This window comes from Equus quagga, chromosome 7 (assembly GCF_021613505.1).
Source record: "Equus quagga isolate Etosha38 chromosome 7, UCLA_HA_Equagga_1.0, whole genome shotgun sequence".
In the NCBI taxonomy this organism is placed as follows: domain Eukaryota; kingdom Metazoa; phylum Chordata; class Mammalia; order Perissodactyla; family Equidae; genus Equus; species Equus quagga.
This window is the reverse complement of record NC_060273.1, coordinates 127,172,219-127,182,195: the sequence shown is the minus strand read 5'-3', so window position 1 is coordinate 127,182,195 and position 9,977 is coordinate 127,172,219.

Below are 9,977 nucleotides of genomic sequence, written 5' to 3'. Positions count from 1 at the left end.
CCCTTTATCCAAAGGCAGAAAGAAAATTGAATGTAATTCCACTGATTTCTATTGACAGTAATTTTTAAAGAAATGTACTTTTATTTTTCCAAATTCAGGTAATGACTGCAAATAAGCTAACATTTGTGGTCTGCTCAAGGTTTTTAGGGTCGATGCTTTCGGGAACCGGAGAAATCTTTTGTAATTATCATCAGTAATTTTGTAAGTAAGGAAAGCTCGTGATTCTTCAGCACTCGAATGGTGCCTTAAGAGTTCTGCCTCAGTATTTTAAAGATTCTCCCTTTAATCCATTTCACATTATTGATTTGCTTGGCCAGTCCTTTGAGTATAGATAATACAAAGGAGAATACTCAATTTATAACACCCCAGGGAACCCCAAGTCCAAATTAATGAAGACGGTAGGGAGTTGTTCAACTTTTTCAGCATTGCTCAACCCTCTGGGAACAAATTAATTTTTTAAAACTCCTCTTGGATTAGGGGCCTAGTCTTAATATACGGAGAGAATATGTATGTATATTTCCCTCCAGTCCCATCTCTGAGTTGTGTCAGGTCCGCTCGGATTTTGAGTTCACCTTCCTGTTACAAAAACTCCGTGGGAATGTTTAGGGAAGATATGCCTCTTTAACTTAATTAAAATATGTAATAGTCTGAGTAGATTTTTGAAAGTCTTCATTTTCTTGTCTTAGAAATAAATATTTGGGTAAATCAGGCAAGTAATCATTATAGCCACTACCCCACTTTATTATGAACTTTAGAAAGGATTTCTGAAAACAGCATACCAAGGAAAATTATTCTGACTTCTTTGGTTTTAAAACTCAATCCAAAAAGCTTTCCATATCCTGATTTCAAGTAAACACCTTCAGAAAGGCTTGAAGTTGAGAAGGGGAAAGAAAAGACAAAAGAAAGAGCAGGCGCCCTGCTCAGTGTTCCTGGTCTGGCCCTTCTAATTAATTTCCTGCTGGGAAGTACAAGACGGGAGCCCTGTTCTTCAAATCAGAGCACTTTGTGTCGTCTTACCTTTTTAATGTGTATTTGAGGAAACTACTCCTGTTGGTTTCTTTTAAATTCGCGTCTTATGATGCATCCTTTAAAGTGAATGCTGTTTGGAGGCGATTTGTTTTAAAAGAACCACAGCCAGCTAACTACCTGTGAAACCATATAGTTTCAAGAAAATCAATAAAAGGCTTTCAGTGAGGGTTTCACTTGAGAGATGCTTACAGTGTTGTGTGAAGAATGGAAAAGCAGAAGGAACTTCCTGAGGTTTCACAGAAAGACAATCCAGCTTATTTATTCATCATAGGATTTCGGGTACAAAAGAACATTTTAAATTCAACAGTAAGAGAATTTTAAGTGGCTGAGAAGATAGTAAGAAAATGTTCAAGGCCGTTTTATTTCTGTTTCTCTCTTAAATGCATAAGGAAGAGGAATACACCCAACGAAGGAAGTCAATGATCTGAAACTCAAATGAGAACTTTAGGAACAGCTGCTTTAAAAAAAAAAAAAAAAAAAAAGTATGCATTTATTGAACTGACATCAAGCAATCAATCAACAATTTTGGATATTTTCTTTTTGTGTTTTTTCCCCATCCCGATTCTACAAGTTCAAAGCAAGATTAAACACTCCCATTCTTTTGCTTTATTGATAAGCAATGGGCTTCTATTTTTACAACCTGAACACATTTTCTGAAGAAGCAGATGGAGCCTTAGGCATATTCCTTTCTGACCCACTCAAAGAATGAAATCCAAAATGGGGGTATCTGACTTGAGCCACTGAGGCAGGGACCAGGCACCAAATCTTTTTGCTGGGACATGGGACCAAATAGTGGAAAACACATAGTTAAAGCCACATTATAGACTTGAGGGCAAAGGGGTAAAGACAAGGAAAGAAGGGGGAAAGCACAAGACTGGCCATTTAGCAGAGAAAAGGCTCTACTGAAACGTCTCCTTAGGAAAACCTTATACCAATTTACATTCCCACCAACAGTGCGCAAGTGCTCTCCTTTCTCCACATCCTCACCAGCACTTATTATCTCCTATCTTCTTGGTAATAGCCATTCTAACAGATGTGAGGTGATGATATCTCATTGTAGTCTTTTTTTTTTTTTTTTTTGAGGAAGATTAGGCCTGAGCTAACTGCTGCCAATCCTCCTCTTTTTGCTGAGGAAGACTGACCCTCAGCTAACATCCAGGCCCATCTTCCTCTACTTTATATGTGGGACGCCTACCACAGCATGGCTTGCCAAGCCGTGCCATGTCTGTACTGGGAATTCGAACCGGCGAACCCTGGGCTGCCAAAGTGGAACGTGCGCACTCAACAGAAGCGCCACCCGGCTGGCCCTTCATTGTTGTTTTGATTTGCGTTTCCCTGATGATTAGTGATGTTCAGCACCTTTTCATGTGCCTGTTAGTCATTTCTATGTCTTCTTTGCAAAAATGTCTACCCAGGTCCTTTGCCTATTTTTAAATTTAATTACTGCATTTTTTGCTGCTGAGTTGTACGAGTTCATTATATATTTTAGATATTAACCCCTTACCAGATGTGTGGTTTGCAAACATTTTCTCCCATGCCATAAGTTGCTTTTTCATTCTGTTGATCTTTCTCTTTCTTTTTTCTTTTTTTTTTTTGCTGTGCAGAAGCTTTTTAGTTTGATGTAGTCCCACCCGTTTATTTTTGCTTTTGTTGCTTGTGCTTTAGATGTTGCATAAAAGACTGTATTGCTGAGAGTAAATCTGGTGTTCTCACCGCGAAAAAGAAAGGAAATGATAACTATGTGAGGTGATGGATATGTTAATTGTCTTGATTGTAGTGATCATTTCACAATGTAGACGTATATCAAAACACCAAGATGCACATCTTAAACATGTACAAATCCTATTTGTCAATTAAAAACACAAGAAGTCCCTGAGGAGCCATGGTGAGGAGGAGTGGGGGAGAGGAAGCTGCTTTTCATGATCAAACTCTTCTTTCATGGTTGAATTTTAAGACATATGCAGGGGTGACTTTATTTAAAAAAGAGAAGGACAGCTACTGGCTTCAGAGGGCCCATCACAAAGGCCCAAGGAACGTGAGATTTTCCAAATCCCAAGGTCGACTCTGTCTGGGAACTCCTTTAAGAGGAGATTGACCTCACACGTGGGACCACACACACAATCAGTGCTGATACATATGGCAATGCTTCATCATTTAATAGTTACTATACCAATATTTCATAGTGTTTTGCTTTAAAAAATTAGTTTGAGCAGTTGTAGGTTATCTGTCCATCAGTTGTATTCCCAAGTGTTTTGTTGGGTGGATGAGAAAGGAGGGGAGCCTAAATTTCGTACCGCCCTGGTACACCGTGGGAGGTGCCCCAGGAGCGAACGCCATCCATTGTGGGTGCCAAGGACCAAAGGCAGAGAACTAGAGAGCTGGGATGAAAACCCACCCACCGTTCCCACCCTGAAACAGTCCCCAGGAGCGTATGCTTTGGGACCACCTGCCTACAATTGTTTAACTGTAAAATATAACGCTCATTTACTGAAAGCGTATCGGCAGCAGTTTAAAGAATAAAGGGAACACCTGTGCATGCCTTTCTTCGCCCTTCAAAGGGAACATGTGTCCCCAGTTTTGTCTTAATCATTCCTTTGCTTTTCTTTATTGTTTTACCAACTCCGTATTCAGTTTTGAATGTTCTGTAAATTAAATCTGATTATATACATATATCCTGTAAGTAATTTCTTTGGCTCAAAATTATGTTTTTTAAATTAAGCTGTTTACGTACATAGTTATAGTTCATTGATTTTTACTGCTGTATAATCTCCCCTTGTGAGAATTAATTGCAGCTGATTTATCCATTCTACTGCTGACGGGCATTCAAGTCGTTTCCAGGTCTTGCTATTGTGAAGAACGCTGCTGTGTCTGTGCTGGGAGAGGCCATCTACCATGAGCCCAGAGCGTCCCCAGACACGTCTGCTGGGAATGCCCAGAATACAGGCCCTGACTGCTCCTTGCTTGGACCATTTCTCAGGGTTGCACTTACAGCCAGCAACCCTGAAGAGGTGGAATAATGTTTCCTTCCAGGACAAAGCATTTGTAAAAAGAGGTGGATTCCCCAAGCTCAGCATTCCTCAGCTGTGATGCAAACCCGTTACGTTTGCAGCATCCAGCTGGGCCCCTCCATTGTCCCTTCCTTGGATGACAAGGAGAACTTTTATGAATGTGGTACTCCTGCAGCTTGCTGTGCTGTGAGTAATAAAGTCCTTTGTCTCTGACCCAGGAGTCTCATTTTCTGCCAGTATCCATAAAACAAGCTAGCTTAACCACCCAAAGTTCTAAAAACAGGAACAGTTTGAGATTCCAGTAGGTCCCTGAGGAGCAGACCAGCGGTGCGGAGTAATCAGGGAGAGGAAGCTGCTTTTCAATATCAAACTCTTCTTTGAGGGTTGAATTTTCAGCCATATGCAGGGGTGACTTTATTAACAAAAGAGAGAGCAGGGAGGGACAACCACTGGTTTGAGAGGGGACATCACAAAGCCCGAGGAACGTCCGATTTCTAACTGGGTGAGGTCCCAGACCCTGATAGCACGTTCTGTCCCTTTGTCTCAGTGCACATGTTCAGGGGAGGGTAGGATTGCTAGGTGGTGCGGTTTGCACTTTACTAGGTAATGGCAACTCTTCCCATAGTGGTTGCCCAACCTTTAGTCCCACCAGCAGGATGAAGGTTGTGGTATCTCTAGAGCTTATGAGTTAGAGCTAGATGCTATTATTATATCCCCTTTTTTGTAGATGAAGAAGTTGAAGCTCAGAGAAGTTAAGCAACTTGCCCAACTTTGGCTGCAAGCAGTAAGTGGGGAAAGCTAGGATCTGAACCCAGGCCGCCTACTTGAATCTGCGCATGGAACAGCTCTCCTAAACTGCCCTTCAGTATTTAAGGAACTTCTAAGAAGATGATAAGTCAAGGAAAATGTACTTTTTTTAAAATTTGGGGGAAAAGGCAGAAGAGGAAACAGGAATGGTCCATAAACTTAAGAAAAAATGACTTAGTAATCAGAAAATGAAAATCACAAGACACCATTTTACATCCACCAGATTTTAAAAACTGAAAGCACAATGACAAGTATTAAAAAAGATTGGAAAGTGCTTAAAATGGTTCCTGACATACAGTGAGTTTTATACAAACATTTGCTATTATGTTATCATCATCACTGTATTTCTACTGCTATTCCCATCATGAAGATTTGGTCAGTTACGTGTGTCTTCTCCTGGTGTGTGGCTACTATCTTTGTGGTGTTTTTTGATCAACAGAATTCTTCATTTTAGTGTAGTTGAATTTATCAATTCTTTTGCCTTATTTAAGAAACTCTTCCCTACGTGAGATTGTAAAGATATTCTCCTTGTACATATTTTTTTTTTTTTTTGAGGAAGATTAGCCCTGAGCTAACTGCTGCCAATCCTCCTGCTTTTGCTGAGGAAGACTGGCCCTACACTAACATCCGTGCCCATCCTCCTCTACTTTATATATAGGATGCCTACCACAGCATGGCTTGTCAAGTGGTACGACATCTGCACCCGGGATCTGAACCAGCAAAGCCCGGGCCACCAAAGTGGAATGTGTGCACTTAACCACTGTGCCACTGGGCCAGTCCATATATTTTTTGTTTTATAGTGTTGCTTTGAGTCTTTAACCCATCCTCTGTAATTTATTTATTTTTTTTTAGCTTTTTTTTTTCCTTTTTTTGGAGGAAGATTAGTCCTCAACTAACATCTGCTGCCAATCATCCTTTTTTTTGCTGAGGAAGATTGGCCCTGAGCTAACATCTGTGCCTATCTTCCTCCATTTTATATGTGGGATGCCTGCCACAGCATGGCTTGATAAGCAATGCATAGGTCCACGCCTGGAATCCAAATGGTGAACCCCAGGCTGCCAAAGTAAAGTGTACAAACTTAACAGCTACACCACCGGGCAGGCCTTGTAATCTACTTTTGTGTATGGTTCTAGGTAGGCATATAATTTTCCCCTAATATAGCCAACCAGTTGTCCCTGAAGTCTTCATTAACTACTCTATTCTTCCTTCTTTTCCACCCAGCTTTCTTTTTTTTTTTGAGGAAGACTAGCCCTGAGCTAACATCTGCCAATCTTCCTGTTTTTGCTGAGGAAGACTGGCCCTGAGCTAACATCCATGCCTATCTTCCTCTATTTTATATGTGGGACACCTACCACAGCGTGGCTTGCTAAGCGGTGCCATGTCCGCACCCAGGATTCGAACCAGCGAACCCCAGGCCACCAAAGCAGAACATGTGCACTTAACCACTATGCCACCAGGCCAGCCACCCCCCAGCTTTATTGAGATATAATTGAACTATAACATTGTGTAAGTTTAAGGTGTACAATGTGATGATTTGATACATGCATACATTGCAAAATGATTACCACAATAGGGTTAGTTAACACTTCTATCACCTCACGTAATTACCTTTTTTTGTGTGTGTGTGATGAGAACATTTAAGATCTACTCTGGGGCTGCCCCGTGGCCGAGTGGTTAAGTTTGCATGCTCTGCTTCTACAGCCCAGGGTTTTGCACGCAGGTTAGGACATGGCACCACTCATCAGGCCATGCTGAGGCGGCATCCCACATGCCACAACTAAAAGGACCCACAACTATGTACCAGGGGGCTTTGGGGAGAAAAAGGAAAACTAAAATCTTAAAAAAAAAAAAAATCTACTCTATATAATACAGTATTGTTAACTATAATCGCCATGCTGTACATTAGGTCCCCATAATGTATTCACCTTACAGCCGGAAGTTATTCAGTTCATGACAGTTTACATCAATTGTACATTGTTTCTTGTCTGTCACCACATAAGTGCTCCCCTTCACCCCCTGTGCCCACCTCCCCACTCCCTTCCTCTGGTAACCACTGAACTGTTTTCTTTGCCCATGTGTTTGTTTATATTCCACATATGAGTGAAATCATCTGGTGTTTGTCTGTCTCAGTCTGGCTTATTTCGCTTAGCATAATTCCCTCCAGGTCCATCCATGTTGTTGCAAATGGGATGATTTTGCCTTTTTGTTTGGCTGAATAGTATTCCATTGTATATATATACACCACATCTTCTTTATCCAATTGTCAGTCAATGGGCACTTGGGTTGTTTCCATGTCTTGGGTATTGTGAACAGTGCTGCAATGAACATAGGGGTGTATATGCTCCTTTGGATTGCTGATTTCAAGCTGTTTGGGTAGATACCCAGTAGTGGGATAGCCGGGTCATATGGTAGTTCTATTTTTAGTTTTTTGAGGCATCTCCATACTGTTTTCCTTAGTGTCTCCACCAGTTTGCATTCCCACCAGCAGTGTATGAGGGTTCCCTTTTCTCCACACCCTCTCCAACATTTGTTATTTTTAGTCTTAGTGATTATAGCCATTTTAACAGGCATATGGTGGTATCTTAGTGTCATTTTGATTTGCATTTCCCTGATAATTAGTGATGTGGAACATCTTTATATTTGCCTGTTGGCCATGTGTATGTCTTCTTTGGAAAAATGTCTTTTCAAGTCCTCTGCCCATTTTTTAATCAGATAGTTTGCAGTTTTCTTGCTATTGAGTTGTATGAGTTCCTTATAAATTTCAGACATTAACCCCTCATCAGATAGATGATTTGCAAATATTTTCTCCCATTCTGTAGGCTGTCTTTTCATTTTGTTAGTTGTTTCTTTTGCTATGTAGAAGCTTTTTAGTTTGATGTAGTTCCACTTATTTATTTTTGCTTTTGTTGCTTGTGCTTTTGGTGTCATATACAAAAATCGTTGCCAAGACCAATATCAAGGAGCTTTGTCCCTCTGTTTTCTTTTAGAAGTTTTACAGTTTCAGGTCTGATGTTTAAGTCTTTAATCCATTTTGAGTTATTTTTTGTGAGTGATGTAAGATAGGGGCCCAATTTCATTCTTCTGCATGTGATTATCCAGTTTTCCCAGCACCATTTGTTGAACAGGCAGTCTTTTCCCCATTGTATATTCTTGCCCCCTTTGTCATAGATTAATCAACCACATATGCATGGGTTTATTTCTGGGTCCTCTGTCCTATTCCATTGATCTATGTGTCTGTTTTTGTTCCAATACCATGCTGTCTTGATTACTACACCTTTATGATATAGTTTGAAATCAGTAAGTGTGATGTCTCCAGCTTTGTTCTTCTTTCTCAAGGTTGCTTTGGCTATTCAGGGGCTTTTAAGGCTCCATACAAATTTTAAGATTGTTTGCTCTATTTCTGTGAAAAATGTCATTGGAATTTTTGTAGGGATTACATTGAATATACAGATGGCTTTAGGTAGTATGGACATTTAACAACATTGATTCTTCTTTTTTAAAGATTTCATTTTTTCTTTTTCTCTCCAAAGCCCTCTGGTACATAGTTGCATATTTTTAGTTGTGGGTCCTTCTTGTTGTGGCATGTGGGATGCCACCTCAGAATGGCTTGATTAGCAGTGCCATGTCCGCGCCCAGGATCCGAAGTGGCAAAACCCCAGGCCGCCAAATTGAGCGCACGAACTTAACCACTCGGCCATAGGGCCGGCCCCAACGTTAATTCTTCTGATCCATTTATTTGTGTCTTCTTCAATTTCTATCATCAAAGGCTTATAGGTTTCAGTGTACAAATTTTTTGCCTCTTTGATTAAATTTATTACTAAGTGTTTTTATTGTTTTTTGTTTTGTTTTTAAAGATTTTATTTTTTCCTTTTTCTCCCAAAGTCCCCCGGTACATAGTTGTGTATTTTTAGTTGTGGGTCCTTCTAGTTGTGGCATGTGGGGTGCTGCCTCAGCATGGCCTGATGAGCAGTGCCATGTCCACGCCCAGGATCCAAACTGGTGAAACCCTGGGCCGAGGAAGCAGAGCGCGTCAACTTAACTGCTCAGCCATGGGGTCAGCCCCTTTATTGTTTTTGATGCTATTGTGAGTGGGATTGTTTTCTTTCTTTTTTTTTTTTTTTGAGGAAGATTAGCCCTGAGCTAACATCCATGCCCATCTTCCTCTACTTTATATGTAGGACTCCTGCCACAGCATGGCTTGCCAAGTGGTGCCATGTCCGCACCCAGGATCTGAACCTCAAACCCCGGGCCACCAAAGAGGAAGGTGCGCATGTAACCGCTGCGCCACCAGGCCGGCCCCTTCTTTATTTCTTTTGCAGATATTTGGTTGTTGGTGAGTATTCTTTCCCCATTCATTTGCAACATTCTCTAAGTCATGAATCTTGCATCTGTTTCCTGGGCTCTCTATTACGTTCCCTTCATCTGTTTGTCTCTCTTTGCATCTATATATACTGTTTTAAATTCTGTAACTTTCCAATAAGTCTTGCTACCCGGTAGATTGAGTCCCACCACCTTCTGCAGTGGCATCTTAACTCTTCTTGGCCCTTTTTCACTTCCATGTAAATTTGAGAACCACCCTGTAAAGTTTCACGAAAAGCCTGTTGGAATTTTTATCAAAATTTCATTGAATCTGTAGCTTGTGAAGAATTGACATCTTTACAAGAATGACTGTTCCTATCCAAGGGTACTGTATATATTTTTCCATTTATCTGAGTCTTTCTTATTACCTTTCATTAAAATTATTTTCTCCACATAGACTTTGCACAATTTTTCTTAAACATATTCTTGGATTATTTTTTTAATTGTAATTGCATACAATATATTTTTAATTTTTAATTGTGAAATACAAAATAGCTACAGAATGAGTATGTAAGCATACACGTACAATTTAGAAGAATAATTATGAGGTCATCACTCATGTGACCTCCACCAGGAGGAAGAAATGAAGCCTGGCCTGTACTGTGAAAGCCCCGGTGTGTCCCACTCAGTCACACCCTTCTCTCTCCACCCCAGAGATGAGCACATCCATTGCCTGTCGTCACAGTTTTATTACCATGTATGTGTCTCCAACTGGTTTAGTTTTGCTTATTTTTGAACCTTATACTAATGGCATCATATTGTATGTATTATTAT